This window comes from Nyctereutes procyonoides, unplaced genomic scaffold (genome assembly GCF_905146905.1).
Source record: "Nyctereutes procyonoides isolate TBG_1078 unplaced genomic scaffold, NYPRO_anot_genome, whole genome shotgun sequence".
Classification (NCBI taxonomy): Eukaryota; Metazoa; Chordata; class Mammalia; order Carnivora; family Canidae; genus Nyctereutes; species Nyctereutes procyonoides.
In genome coordinates, this window is record NW_026575020.1 from 21,047,366 (window position 1) to 21,062,367 (window position 15,002).

At 49.4% G+C, this 15,002-nt stretch overlaps 1 protein-coding gene across 1 annotated transcript in view; it reads left to right on the forward strand.

Annotated features, from left to right (window-relative positions):
- Positions 1–15,002, forward strand: part of ASIC2 (acid sensing ion channel subunit 2) — a 999,134-nt gene that overhangs the window by 20,527 nt on the left and 963,605 nt on the right. The window lies entirely within an intron of this gene.

Below are 15,002 nucleotides of genomic sequence, written 5' to 3' on the forward strand. Positions count from 1 at the left end.
GTTAGTAATGATTGGCCACCTGTCTGTCAACTAGAATGGTCAGATGCAGGGCCGGCTCCTTGAGGTCAGACCTACTTAATCTTGAAACCATGATGAATAGATGGTCTCGAGTAGATGGACCATCCTGAATGGAGGCTTACCTTCTGGGGTACATGGTGCAACTGGCATTGAGAAAAGGGTGAAGTCCTTTGCTGACCTAGAACCTCATCCCGTCTCATCACAGGACTCAGTGCAGGGTCTTGCTGCTGAGCTGTGATAGCACCTATGCTGGCCTTGGCTGCCTCATCTTTACCATGGCTGTCCTCACATTCCTCTGCCTGACTCTCTCCTTCCTTATTGTTTTTTTTTTGTTTTTAAGATTTTATTTATTTATTCACGAGAGACACAGAGAGAGAGGCAGAGACACAGGCAGAGGGAGAAGCAGGCTCCTTGCAGGGAGCCCGATGCAGGACTTGATCCCGGGACTCCAGGATCACGCCCTGGGCTGAAGGCAGGCATTAAACCCCTGGACCATCCAGGGATCCCCTGTCCTTCCTTATTGTGCCCTTATTATGTGTCAGGCTCTTGACCTCTGTGGCGTGAACCATCTCATGTGCCCCTAGGAACCTGGTCGGAGAGCCTGTCTAGTTCTAGTGAGAGGACAGGGTGATGCCTTTCTGGACTGTGGGGAGCTCACCCAGGCCATTGGCACTTAAGGGAGGAAGCTGTGCCTGGGATTGCGGTGGGGTGGGGCAGTCACAGAGGGGACTGACCACTTATAAAATTCCAAATGCAAATAAATCATCATTTATAGCTCCCAAACCTTTGGCAGCAACTACAACATCATCCTAGGAAGCTTCAGGATGTTTGCTGTTGGGGCATTTCAGTAGGGCTCAAGATGCTCCTAACTCTGCTGGACAGAATGCAAGCTTGTCTATTCTTTCGTTTCCTTAGCTGGCACTGGTCTCCCCATCACAGATATAAAGGAGGAGCATTGGGTTGGGAATCAGAGAATCAGTACCTGGAATCTGATTCCAGCACTCATCAGCTATGTGCTCTTGGTGAACTTCTCCTAGAAAAAGTTTGTTTGTCTCAGGACTTCTCAACCTGGGCACTATTGACATTTTGGACCAAGTTCTCCTTTTCTTTTCTTTTCTTTTCTTTTCTTTCTTTTCTTTTCTTTTCTTTTCTTTTCTTTTCTTTTCTTTTCTTTTCTTTTCTTTTCTTTCTTTCTTTTCTTTCTTTCTTTCTTTCTTTCTTTCTTTCTTTCTTTCTTTCTCTTCCTTTCCTTTCCTTCCTTCCTTCCTTCCTTATTTCTAGATTTTATTTGAGAGAGAGAGAGACAGAGAGGGAATGAGCAGGGCAAGGGGCAGAGGGGCAGAGGGAGAGGGAGAAACAGACTCCCCGCTAAGCAGGGAGCCCAATATGGATTCCAGGACCCTGGGATCATGACCTGAGCCGAAGGCAGACGCTTAACCAACTGAGCCACCCAGGCAGCCCTGGACTGGATACTTGTTTGTGAGGAGGAGCTGTCTTGCTCATTGTAAGATGCTTAGAAGTATTCCAGGCCAGTAATATGTCCCCTCCCGCTAAGTTTTGTCTGCCTTGTGTCTCCTGTGGGGCAAAATTGTCCCTAGTTGAGAACCACTGGTTTGTCTGTAGATTGGGATGAAAACCTAATGTGTCAGAGGCTGTCTTCAGATGTAAATACGTATGGTTTGCAGGAGACAGTATTTGGCACACGGCAGGTGGCCTCGGCAGGAACAGTGAGGCCCTGGGAAGCTGTGGGTTCCCTTGGCCCCCTTCCCTGTGGGTGCCAGGCTCTTCCAGGCTCCCCGAGCCAGGTGGGCACCAGGCTTGCTGGCACCCTTGGTCCCCTGGCCCTGTGGCCATGCATGTGGTTGTCTGCCTCCTGGGCTTCTGTCCTACTACAGCCCAGAGACATGGTGCTCCCTGGAGTGTGGTTTGGAGTTCTATAGCCTGCCCCGAATGGGCCAGGCCACTCTAGGGCACTTCCAGGACCCTGGAGATTCTCAGGAGTGTGGCTCCTCCTAGCACTTTCTTTAGAAGGGAAGGGAAGGGGAAGAAAGAACTAACATTTACTGAGCATTACCGTGGCTCTACCCGCCCCCGACCAGAGAAACTCCTCGTCCTGTACCAGGTAAAGAAGAGTAGAGAATCACCAAAAAAGAAGCAAGATCCTTGGAGGCAGAGAGACCTGAGTTCATATCCTCTCATTGCCTCTAAAATGAGAAAATATATCTGCATCTGTATCAGCTCTCACATATATTTGTATCATCTATCATATGGTCTATGTCTCATGTATTACATCTCATATATATGAGAGTTAGTATGAACATTTAAGTCCTACAATAGAAGCCCGCTGCAGAGTCTGGCATATAATAAATAGGAAATATTTGGTAATTATCATCTTCTTTTACATAAATGATCTCAGTTCATTTTCACAGTGAAGGAAGGAGGCAGGTATTAACTTGGGGTGACTGCAGTCAGGCCCTGGATGGGTTAGATTGGGGCTTAGGCCCCTCTCTGGAGGAGACTGTGTTTCTAGGGAGGCCTAGGATTCCCTCTGCTGAATGAAGAGGCCAGGTGGGCACGGGCTTCCGGGATGGGTGGGTTAAAGTGTGATCTGCTTTTCTGAGCCCTCATGATTTTTAGGGAACATGCATGTGTACACTCACCATGTGATTCAACAACCCACCATGGTAAGGCATGCAGGTGTTATTCCTGCTTTATGGGTGAGGAAATTCAAGCTCGAGGAAGTTGGGAAGCTTTTTCAAGGACCCCAAGCTTTTTCTTTTGCTCTGGCAAGGACCCCAATCCAGGTTACCCAGACTTGTCATCCCCCTTATTTACGTTTGTTATTATTATTATTATTGTTATTATTATTACGTTTGTTCCCTGCAGCAGCATTAGGATCCTCCTTCCTCAGAGACCCCCCTCCCCACCCCCTGCAGAGCAGGGTACTCAGATTCCAGGTGCAGCACCCACAATTGTCATGAGAGTTCTCAGAACACCATTCCAGGCAGACAGCCAGGGGTCCTAGCTTCCCTTGGTAAGGAGAGGGTTTGACTCAAGGTAACTCACCAGAGGTCCAGCACTCAGACTTCCAGACAACTTGTTCCAGATTTTCAGACTTTGCAGGAGCTGCTTCTTCACCTGGACCCACGTGAACTACGGTCTTCAGCAACGGCCCCTGCCCAGCACACCCTAAGAGAGATGAAAGGATGGGCATGTGGAGTCATAGTCTGAAATATTCCACCCCCCCACCCTTTTGATAGAGTGTAAAATACCTCTTGGGGATCTGAAGACAGGATTCAAGCTGAGGATGATGCTATCAGCTGGCAGTCCTGCTGGCCACTGCTTGTGCTATCAGGGCACCATAGGCTGGCATCCCTTGAGGGACAGTGGGGTGACACAGTCAAGGCTGGCTGTGCTTGGGTCTTGGCAGGTGACAGCTCAGAATTGGAGTGGAGCTAGGGGCAGAGACCTTGATGGAGCTATTTATAGGTGCTGCAGGGTCAAAAGGAAGGAGCCTTATCAGTGCAAGGATGACACTTATGGGGCCCAGGCAGTGGAACTGGGGAGCTGGCAATTTCTTTAGGGTTATGTTGGTTGACTCAAAATGGGTGCTTCTAATTGGGCCCTCCCCAGCTTCTCTCTGTCCCATCCCCATTATTCACCATGATCACATGGCCTGTCTAAAACTGAGCTCCTATGTCACTGCTTTGCTCTCGTCCATCAGTGGGGCTCCACTGCCTTCCTGAGTAGTATTTCCAGGCTCAGTTGCCAGCTTTTTAGGACACATACCCTAAACTCTGGTCAGACATGCAGTGTGCTCTATCCTGAATGCTTCCTTTGCCCATCGACTCTTCACCGATGCTCATCCTGTTTGCTCTTAGAATTTACTCCTCTTGAGTCCCCTCATTTATTGAACGTTTACTTATCCTCCAACATCCATTTCAATGAAGTATTTTCCATGAAGCTTTCCCGAGCTCTACTTGCTCCCCTATGCATCTCAGTGGATCCATGTTCTCCCTCCATGGAAGAGGCGCACATCAGAGTTGCCTTGTAATATACTAATTGATAAACTTCCCTTACCTTGCCCTCCATCTCCTCAGTTCAAAAGGCATTTGTTGAGCATCTACTATCTTCAGGCAGTTGCTAAGGGATTCACTTGTTATACAAACATTAATAATGAAGGGCCCAGCCCTTGGGGAGCTTGCAGCCCGGATGGGAACACAAGTGTTCTAACACATTCATTATGGTGTGATAAGCACCGTGATGGGGAATTCTAAAGCTTAGAGGAGGAAATGTTTTACTCTATTTGAGGAGCGGTTAGGGCATCGAAGCATCCCAGAGGCCAGAAGCATCTTTCAGGTGGGGACTGTGTCTTTCTTGTCTGTTCCCTCCATGCCTAGAGTAGCATCTGGGTCACAGAAGATGCCCAGGACATGTGTCCTGCACTGGGAAGAGGCAGATCTAAGTTCTCATTTGTCCAGGCCCCTTCGAGGCCTTGACCGTGTTCCCATTACAACAGTGTTGTAGCTGTTTGCATGCCTGTCTCCACATGAGCTGTGAACCCCTGGAAGGCAGTGGCTGAATCTAATTCATCGCTGCATTATCTCCAGAGTCCGCACAGAGGAAGTGTTTAATGGAGCTTTACTGGGTGAAGTAATGGGTGGCCATGACTGTCCCCTAACTGATCCTATCTTGGAAAGTATACGAGAGGTCTGTTAGATCATTTGTCTTTCTAATGCTCTATTTGGCCCTTTCACAATGTGCTAATGAATGAATCCCCCAACCCCAAAGACAGCGTGAGAGGTGCAGAGTCACCCTTAAAATGAAAAGGTGTGACTCTCCACCATGGCTTTATTGTCACCTGGCTGTTGGATGACGGTACTTCCTGCCCTACTGGGCCAGCTGCCTTCTTAATTGCAGCCTTCCTAGCTCATTAGACCCTGTGTGAGGCAGGAAGTGGTGTGTCTGGGAGGGTGACAGCTAGCATTAGCCTTCATTCTGTATTTGGTTCACTCAGGGTTCATCTTCTGGATTTTAAGAAGCATTGCTGGGGTAAGCGTAGTCCAAGTTCTAAGTATCAGTTTGGATATTCAGTAAAAGGGCTCTGTGGCCAAGGAAGCTCTAGAAAAATCTAGATGAAACAAAACTGCCATGATTTCTTTGCTGCAGGACTTATCAGCACCTTTACTATGAATCTTTTGCATGCACTGTGAATCTCTGGGAGGGTGTATAATGAGTGATGATATTCCTTCTTAGCCAAGAACCTTTTAATACTCCAGACCGAACTTTTAGGAATTATCCATCCCAAGTAAGCAAGAGATGGACTGCAGAATGGGTTCTTAGCCTGTGATAAATGTGTATATCAAATTTAGTCATGTGATACCAGGATTTTTAAAGCTGATTCTAACAATGGTCCTCCAGAGTTTTTGGATTTTATAGGAAAAACAAAATCGGAGAAAGGATTCTCGGCTTCATGTCCTGGAGAGGCCAAAATCTTGTGATAACGTCTCTTAAGAGCAGGTCTCTGGGCTAGTTGCCCTGGTTTCAAATACATTTGGAGAGTAGAGAAGTTGCAACTAGAAGAAAAATAAAACGGTAGTGGATTTAGGCAAGAAAGGTCATAGGATTGTAGATCTGAGAGTGATAGAGCTGGCAGCCTGGTGACCTCCTGTTACAGGTGAGGTAAAGGTTCTAGAGAGGGCTGTGACTTGCCCCAAGTAAATGGAATTGCAGGGCAGGAGGACGGACCAGGGCTGTCTGTCCAAGCACTGGTCAGCGGCTGAAGGAGCGCGGGGTGTGGCCCGGGAGTCAGGCAGAGCTGGGGTGCTGGTCCACCATAAATAGTGTGGAATAATAAGCTCTGCCCGTTTCCCCGCTGGGCATGGGGTGGTATGGGCCCACTCCATAGGGTGGTGTGAGCAGTTGCTGGGATAAAGGCTATCATGTGCTTCGCAAAGCGTTGACGTGTAATCCGTGTTTGATAAATGTGAGCTATTAAAAACTAGGTTCATAAATGTTTCATCTCATAGTTCACAGGCTCTTTGACTCTGGGGGAGGGGGTATCCTCGCTGTTTAGATGGATGCTAAGATTATTTTCCTCTTTTGGTTTATCCGTGTTCGCTTTTTTGGGGAGTCCAGAAGTCTGCAACCTTAGGAGGCACCAGTGAGGATTGGCAAAGAACTAGCCCAGCTCCTCGTGGATCAGGGCAGGGCCCCGAAGGTTCTAGGGTACAGCCAGAACTGACTAGACTAGACCACCCTCTCTACTGACATCACCTTCCCCAGCCCACCCTCCCCAGGAAAGAAATCCCCTCCAATTTACATCTGCAGGGTACCAAGCAGTCAGTGCTTTGGCCAGAAAGAGTGCTGGAGGCGACCTTGATAGTAATTTCCTTATCAGCCCTTAGTTCTAGTGCTAGAACCACCCCACACATGTGAGGTCAGCAGGGCAGGGGCTGTTCACCTTGCCCGGTTTACAGATGAGGAAACAGGCTCTGAGAGGTGCCCTGCCTGAGGTTATGTAGTGCCATAAATAGGCCCCTCTTCATCTGTCAGGTTGAATAAGTGTGGCGTGCAGCAGGTGGCCATCTGTAGTCTCGGAGAGGCCTAGGAAGGCTGCATGTCCCCTTGGCTCCCTCATGAGGATAGCTTCAGCTGCGGGCACCAGGCCATATGAGTCTCCCTATGCCAGGGGTCAGCGGGAGTTCAGCAAGTGGGGCTTCTCAATGGGGACAGGGAGGTGAATGGAGTGCAACCCCATGGGGTGCTCTGGGCAGACCCTGCTATCCACCCCCATGGACACTCATAGAGATCAGATGTGTTAATTATTCACAGTCATGCTCCGAGCCTCTTACCATACATTCCAGTCCTTCCTTCCTGTCTATCCTTCTTTCTTGTCCATCCTTCCTTCCTGCTTCTTTCTTTCTTCTCTCTTTTCTCCTCCCTCCTCACCCCTCCCCAGACCTTTACTAATGCCACACAAGGTGTTAGGCCCCATGTTAAGCACAGAGGCTGATGCCGGCCACCTTTGTTCTAGGGCGGGTTCGTGATGGTCCGTGCATACTGCATGCCTCATGCATCCCCTCATTTAATTCTTATGAGCAACCTTGTGAGGGAGGAACCATTAGAACCCCCTTTGGACAGATGAAGAAATCTGAGGTTCAGAGACATTCTAGCTGGTCACACAGCATGGACAAGACAGAGCTAGAATGTGGATCTCTGGGGCTCCAGCCTCCTTTGCCTGAATCCTGGGAAGGTTAGCTCAGGAAGGGTTAGCTCAGCTGCAGGTCCCTTTGTGACCTAGGCTCCCCGACCCTGCACTCTGAACAGCACCCTGCCCTGCTCATCACTCACTGTGCTCCTCTCCTGGAATGGGACGGGGCCCATGGTCTGGCACCCAGCTGCCTCTCTCTGTCTAGGACTCAGGTGGCATCAGGCTCTGGCTCTGCATTGGAGCCCTCAGCATTGACCAGGTGAAGGAAGAGCTGAGGAGCAGAAGGAGAAGGAGTGTGAGTAGGGCTCCTGTACCCCATGTCTTCCCTTTTGATACCAGCTACTTCTTTGGAGGGCAGAAACCATGGCTACATAACTGGTTTGGGAATGAACCTTAGGAGGTTGTTGATGGTCTAGAGAGAGGAAGGGGGTGCACCCCCAACCAGGCCGCCCACAGTGGCTAAGGCCTGGCATTTCAGTTGGCTCAGAACAAATTCAAGAATATTATAGTTGGAGGAGATCCCCTAAGACTTTACAGAGTTCAGAATGAAGCCAAGGGGAGACCAGCAGATGTGAGGGTAGGAGGCAGCCAGTGGGGTGGGGAGGCAGGTGGTGTGGACACAGGGAGGCCCTGAATCTGATGCCTGTCATCGCTGTTTCTGCTCAGAATCCTCTGGCTCCCAATGTGTGGGGTTATTCCTCAGAGCGACTAATCCTCCAGCTCCCGGGACACCTGCGGGGTGTCCTGTGGTTTACCTGTGACACTAACTACCTGCTGTAGGCGCAGCAGGTTAAGAGCTTCGTCCCAAGAGCCTGTTCTCTGCTTCAGACGCCAATGTGAGTCCTAGCCTCCCATGCTTCTGATCGACTGGCTATAGCTCACAGTTCCACTGGCTAGAATGGCTCACAGAACTCAGAACTATTACTGACTTCTTGTATAAGGGGTACAGCTCAGGAACAGGACAGTGGAAGAGCTGCACGGGGCAAGGGCTAGGGGAGGGATACAGGGCTGCAGGCCCTCTCCAGGCATGCCGCGCTCCTACTCTCCATGTGTTTGCCAGCCTGGAAGGCTGCCCCCCTCAGGGAGGCCTGTGGGCCTGCCAGGCTGTGGGTACCCAGGCTTAGCTGTGGCTTCTCAGTTTGGGGCATGGGGCAGGGGCCTCCCCTCCCCATGTTCACCTGGGAGGGCAAGCAGCCAACTCTAACAAGTGATCCCCATCTCCCAGTGGCTTAGTGACAACCATAATAGACCAGTTCTCGCTCACACTGTAGGCCAGTCAGTCCTTTTCGAGGGCAGCCCTCGTCATGATGGCTCAGGGCTGAGGCTCGTCCTGTACGGTGGCTCTGCCTCCTCCGGGGCCTCCCGTCCTCCCCTGGGTCCTTTGCATCTTGCCACAAGACAGTGGAGGAGACACGCCAGCCCTCAGATGCTCTAGCCCAGAGCTGACCCACTTCTCTTGCATTCACACTCCGCTGAGCAGAAAGCTCCGTCCCAGGGCCCCACTTCCCCGCAGTAGGGGGTGAGCCATGTGGTCCAGCTGTGTGCCCGGGGGGAGGAAGCGTGCGTGGGGAGGGCCAGCTGCCTCTTGTCACACTGTCTCCTTCCGGCTCCCCGCCACCATGTGTCTGAGCTCCCACCAGGCTCCTCAGCTCCAGAAGCACCTGCCTATCTCCACCCACATCCAGGTGGCTGTGGCACGGCAGGGACACCTGGGCAGGAAAACACACACAGTTCCGCAGTCTGCTATGCGTGGGGTTCTGAGGAAGTCCCACAACCTCCTTATATGTGTCTCCTCCCTGGTAAGGTAGCATTAACCATCCTGACAACTCACTGTCCCTCATTTGCTAAATCGCATGGAGCGGGCTCTGCGGTGACCTTGCCCGGACGTGGCAGCGACAGCATCCCACTGGAGCAGCCGGGCACTTGAATTTGAGTATTCCTTCAGGCTGTTTCCTTCCCAGACTGGTTCTCTGGTCTTCTGCACTTTCCAAGAGCCACCAAACACACTTAAATACATTTCTTTTCTTTAGCCAGGGTGGGTCCTATTGGGCTGGCATTGCCCTGGGGCTGTACTGGGACCAGTTGTGTCCTGGTCAATCACAGGCCTATGGCTCTCATCATCCTCATCTCACTGTAGTTCAAAATAGAAACAACATAAACCACACACAGAGACACCTGCTAGGTGCCAGGACCTGGGATGTACTAATGACAAGGCCTGCCATCCAGCAGACCCTGGCCATCCAGGGAGGCAGACACAGGACAGACTCATGCAAGGGAGTGTGGTGTGGTAGGAGTGCCGTGATCAGGGCACGTGAGGCTCACTGGAGACCTGGCGGATAAGCGTGCAGGCCTGCCTGTGGGTACAGGGAAAGCTTCATGAGGAGGTGGTGACTATAATGTGAAGGGAAGGTATTTTCCAGAATAGGGGAGGATAAACTTTACAAGCAGACAGGAGGACATACACGTAAAAATCCCGGTGTTTGAGTGAACAGAATGCATTCCTGAAAGAACTGGGGGAGAATCATAATAAACCCGGACATGGGAGACCTGGGGGGAATGAGGCTGAAAGGGCAAAGCAAGATCAGATTAAGGAGATCCTTGGCTGCAAAGTGAATAGGCTTGGACTTCATCAAATAGGCACAGAGAATCCATTGAAGGAATATAGATAAGATAGTGGTATGATCATATTTGTGTTTTAGAAAGATCTCCCTAGCAGCAGTGAGGACTGTGGGTTGGAAGGGGCAAAAGACCACTTGTACGACCCTGATTGTAATCTGAGTTTTAAAAATGCTGTTGTACAGATCATCCATGCTTCGGTGCCCAAAGCAGCTTTCAAACTACACTTGGAAAGTGTATGGAATATTACAGAGATACAAGTGATAACACTCATTGAGCTTTTGCAAGGTGCCGGGCTTTGTACTGAGTGTTTTCCATGTGTTATTTCTCTTATTTAACTTCTGTGCCTTGGCTTTCTTATCTGTAAAATGGTGAGAAAAATGAAAGCAACTTCAATAAGTTGTTCTGAAGAGAAATGACTAAATATTTATAAAGAACTTTGGATGATCCCAGCCCATGTCCGGTTTTTGGTAAAGACTTGTGGTCCCTCCATCCTATGAGCCAGGGTGATCTCATTCCAGTTTGTAGATCAGAAGCTGAGGCTTGCAAGACCACTCAGTTATGCATGGTAGCTCTAGGTTTCAGACCTAGACCTTCCAACAGCCACCTCCAGGCCCTTAGCCAATACACTACTGTGTGGTTCTTGTCACTGTCACAGTGACTCAAAGATCTGAGTGAGAGGCCAGTGCATGACCAAGGGGCACCCTCTTGGGAGCTGGCTGCCATTCCCAGGTGTCAGTCCCCTGCCCCTCCCTGCGAGTCTGCAAAAAGAAGGCAGGAGAGAGCAGCAGAGTGTGACATTGCCAGCAGAGCTAAAGAGTCTTCCTCCCACCTGGCCTTTGTGGGTTCCCACTGGGTTTCCGGGTGATGGCACCCACTTGACTTGATCTCAGTAGCTCTGTTTAGGTTTCAGGGCCACTGGGTCAGCCTAGAATCCATCCAGACAGGTGGAAATCCTCTCCCCTGTTCCAGGACCAGCAGGGAGTTTCTTAATGGGCAGGATTGTCTGCTCAGAGCTTCCCATCTCCCTTGGAGAGGGCTATGTAACAGGGAATTCTAGATTCTTCTTCTAGCCTGGGTGGGACTCATCTACCCACTTGGAGCAGTGGGAGCCCTGGAAGCCCAGAGAACCACTGACTGGGGGCAGGGAAACCAGGCTCCATGAATTTTTGATGGACTCCCCTCCTGAAGATATTAGTGTGCCCTTGAAGGCAGATAATTGAAATTCATATTTGGATATTCTATTACTTTGCGATATTCTTTATGAGGCTGCTTTGTGTTTCTCGGTGACTTGGTTGCAGCTTTAGTGACTCCATTATGGAGAAATATATTGATTTGTCAGGGTGGTGTCAGGGGCTCTGCTCTGATGAAAATTGATTTATCTCTCTCTGAGCAGCTTGTGTTTTTAATTCGTCTTTGCCTCCAACAAGGCGTGAGGTGGGGGTGTGTGTGAGGAGGGCGCCTCCCCTGTCAGGAGCGTTCACCAGCACACACTGTAAATAAAGGTTGGGGTGCAGTCTTGGCTCCGGTTTTATGTCCTGTGCTGAGGAGATAAAATAGCTCCTCATTTCCCTCTGCTGGTGTTTATAACATTTGTGTTCACTCTTCCCCTCTCCTGACACAGACACACATAGTTGGGTGTGACGGATGAGGACCATAACTCCCGCAGCCGTGGGAGAAAGGCTCTCTCTCTCTCTAGACAAGAAGCAAGTCGATATTGAAGTGGAAGCTGGAACCAGGGAGGTCTCCATTTGCATTCCGATGAACTGCAGGGAATACTTTTAATTGTGAGACTTCTCTGATGTTCACTGGCTCATCCCTTCATCATCCTGGCAGTGTGGTGGCATCCATGTGCCCGGACTAGACCCAGTCCTCTGCCACTTTTTTGGCCATGTGCACCAAGCTACAAGCCATGTGCTGGGGTTGGTGGAAGGAGGGAATGAAACAATGTGTGTAACTTTTTCGCATGTTGCCTGGCTCCATACCATAACAGCAATTGTTGAAAATCCGTGAGTACAATAAATAAAATAAAATGAGGTAATTACTTGTTGGGCCCCTGCTCGGGGACTGTGTTGGCTTTGGTGATATAAGTGACAGAGATGGTTCCTTCCCAAGAGAAGCCCTGTCTAGCAGCAGAAATGTGTTGGGTCAAGGTGACCCTATGACAGTGCAGAGAGGGGCACCATATTTAGACTAGGAGTTGAAAGGTTGGAGAAGGAGGTGATATTAGAGCTCATTTTGAAGAGAGAGTAAAAGTTGATTAGGCAAGAAGAGAAGCAAGGTTGAAGGCAGGGACAAGAGTATGAGAAGATCCTTCAATGGAAAAAATCCTTAGAGGTTGGAATATTCCAGTAGGCTTGGCACAAAGGGTGTGCTTAAGTGTGGTGGTGGCAGGTGATTCCAAGGTGATGGTTGCAGCCCTCATTATCAGGAGTTTTGAACTAGACTGAGATGCATCCACCCCTTTGTCAATGTCCTAAAGCCTCAGGGGAGCCATTCAGGGTTTTATAGGGGGAAGCATGATCAGACTGCTATTGTGGGAGGATCCTTCTGGCCACTGTGTGGATGTACAAAGGGACACTTACCTGAAGGAACCTATAGCAGGAACATTCTTGAAAGCCTTTGTCATAATGCAGGTGTGAAGAAAGGAAAGATGAAACTATGGGTGTATGGTGGGAATGAATCAGACAAGGCAGGTAGGAGAGTCAGGAGATGCCCCCCAGGCATTCCTGGGGGGGAGCTGGCTGAGGCGGCTGAGGAGAGAGAGGAGGTCAAGTCAACATACCCAAGGATAGTGGGTGTGTTTGTTTCCTAGGGCTGCCATTGGAAAGTACCATGAATGGGATGGTTTAAAACAATAGAAATTTATGGTCTGAGTTCTATAGGTTAGAAGTCCAAAATCAGCATGTTGGAAGGGCCAGCCTGTGAGGGAAGAATCTTTCCTTGCTTCTTCCATTGCCTAGGGTTTGCCAGAAATCCTTGGTGTTGCCCGTTTGCAGGTGCATTACTCCTATCTCTGCCTCTACCATCACATGGCCATCTTCTCCCTGTGTGTTCCTCCTCTTCCTTTAAGGATACCAGTCATACTGGCTCAGGAGCCCACCCTCGTCTAGGATGCCTTTGTCTTAACTCGTTCAATCTGCAGCAACCCTATTTCCAAATGAGGTCACATTCAGAGGCGCTGGGATTTAAAATTCCAACATATCTTTTTGGGAGATGCAATTCAACCCATAATGGTCTACCCTCCAGACCCCCTAAACGTATGTCCTTTCCACAGGAAAAATACATTCACTCTATCCCAACATCCCCAAGTGTCTTAGTATGTGTGTGTGCATATGCGCACTCGCTCGCACAAGCGTGTGTGTGTGTATGTATGTCTGTGTGTCTGTGTATCTGTGTGTAGGGAGGAGGGAGGTTCACAGAGGATTAGATGTTAGAGCTGGGCCTTGAAGAATGGGTCATATTTGGGCATATGGGGATGGGATCTGGGAGTCTGGTTTTGCAGGAACACAGAAGAAAAGATAGGAGAGAGTTTATTTAAGCATTATCCAGGGACTGTAATACATTTAGGAAGTGCATATAGAAGTCAAACTACATATATTTTGGTATAAAAACAGTCTGGCTAACAAAACTACTTTTATTCCCGTCATCTCACTTGGTATTCACAATAACACTATGTAGAAGGGATCTTTTTCCCATTTTCAGATGAGAAAGTAGAGACTCTGCACAGAGTTTGGCATGATGCCAGGCTTAAATAGTAAAAGGTGGAGTTGGGGCTCAGCCCAGTGTCTTTTGACTCCAAAGCTCATGGTCTGCCTACTGTGTCTCCTTTATTACTCTTCTCTCTTTCTTCAGCACTGTGATGAACACTTCCTTCCTCAGTAGAACCAGAAAGAATTCTACAGGGTTGACTGGGTAGGCCTAGGGGGGGAGGCTGCTGGAGGCAGCTTATAGGGGGAATCTTCTGGTTCCAGGCTAAGCATCTTTCTTGCCTTGGCTCCAGTGACCACAACAGGAAGACTGTGGAATGGACAAGGGGAAATTCCTACCTCATATACTCCCATGAGAGATCACCCAGCTGTGCTCACAGTGGACGCAGCCAGGTCAGGATCCATGCCTGGTTCATGTTCAGGGTCGTGTTAGGCTGCTTCATATTTAGGGCTTGGATGGCACAGCCCTAGAGTACCCATTCCCTGGGTGGAAGCAGACCATCTCCACATCTCATAAGACCTGTAGAGAAGATCAGGATTCAGATAAGCAAGGATAGGCTCAGTTGCATTCAGGGAGGAGGTAGCTCAGCGGGCTGGAGCATCATGCCTAGACGGCCTCAGCCTTCAGGGTCAGACAGTCTTGCTCAGTCTCCCAACCCTGAACCAGCATTCTCTCCGGAACAGAGGACCTGGTCAGTCCCACAAGGCGGCCAGATGCACATCCTGTTGACAGTGGCTCGGAGCTCCGTCTGTATGTCTAAAGGGCAGGCTTTATGACTGCACTGCATCAACCGCAAGTGAGATCTTCTGGAAGGAGCTCAGGAATAGGGAATTGTAGGGAATTGGTCCTTGTCTGCTGAAGAGTTCTTCCATTGCAAACAAACAAACAAATTTTTGAAAAGAGAAGAGTATGCTGCTAACAATGACAAGATTCCTTTTCTCACTGCTCTACCTCTGAAACTGATAATACACTATATGTTAATTGAATTTAAATAAAAAATTTTTTAAAAGATTCCTTTTTTGAGTTCTTACAATGTGTCTGATGGTACTCGGAGCCTCTTATATTACCATTAACTCATTTGATCTCTTGGTAACCTATGAGGTAGATCAGTATACCCATTTTATAGATAGCAACCAAGGCTTAAGAGAGATTATGTGACAGGCCCAACACAGCCTGTTAGTGGCAGGGGAGAAGATTTGGACCTAGGGCTGCCTGGTTGCTAGGTATGTGCTCTTAACCTCCGTTCTGTGCTTCCTGATGGGCCCCTCACCCTCCCCAAATGACCCATCTGAGCCTCTGTCTGCAGCCTAGGGAGAGGTTCTGAGGCCTTGAGAACTCTCCACCATCTGGCTAAGAGGTGGCATCAGAGGGTGTCATTTAAGGGCACAGGAGAGCTGATTTTCATTCCAAGGCCCGGACAGAAGAATGTCCTTGAAGCTGATGG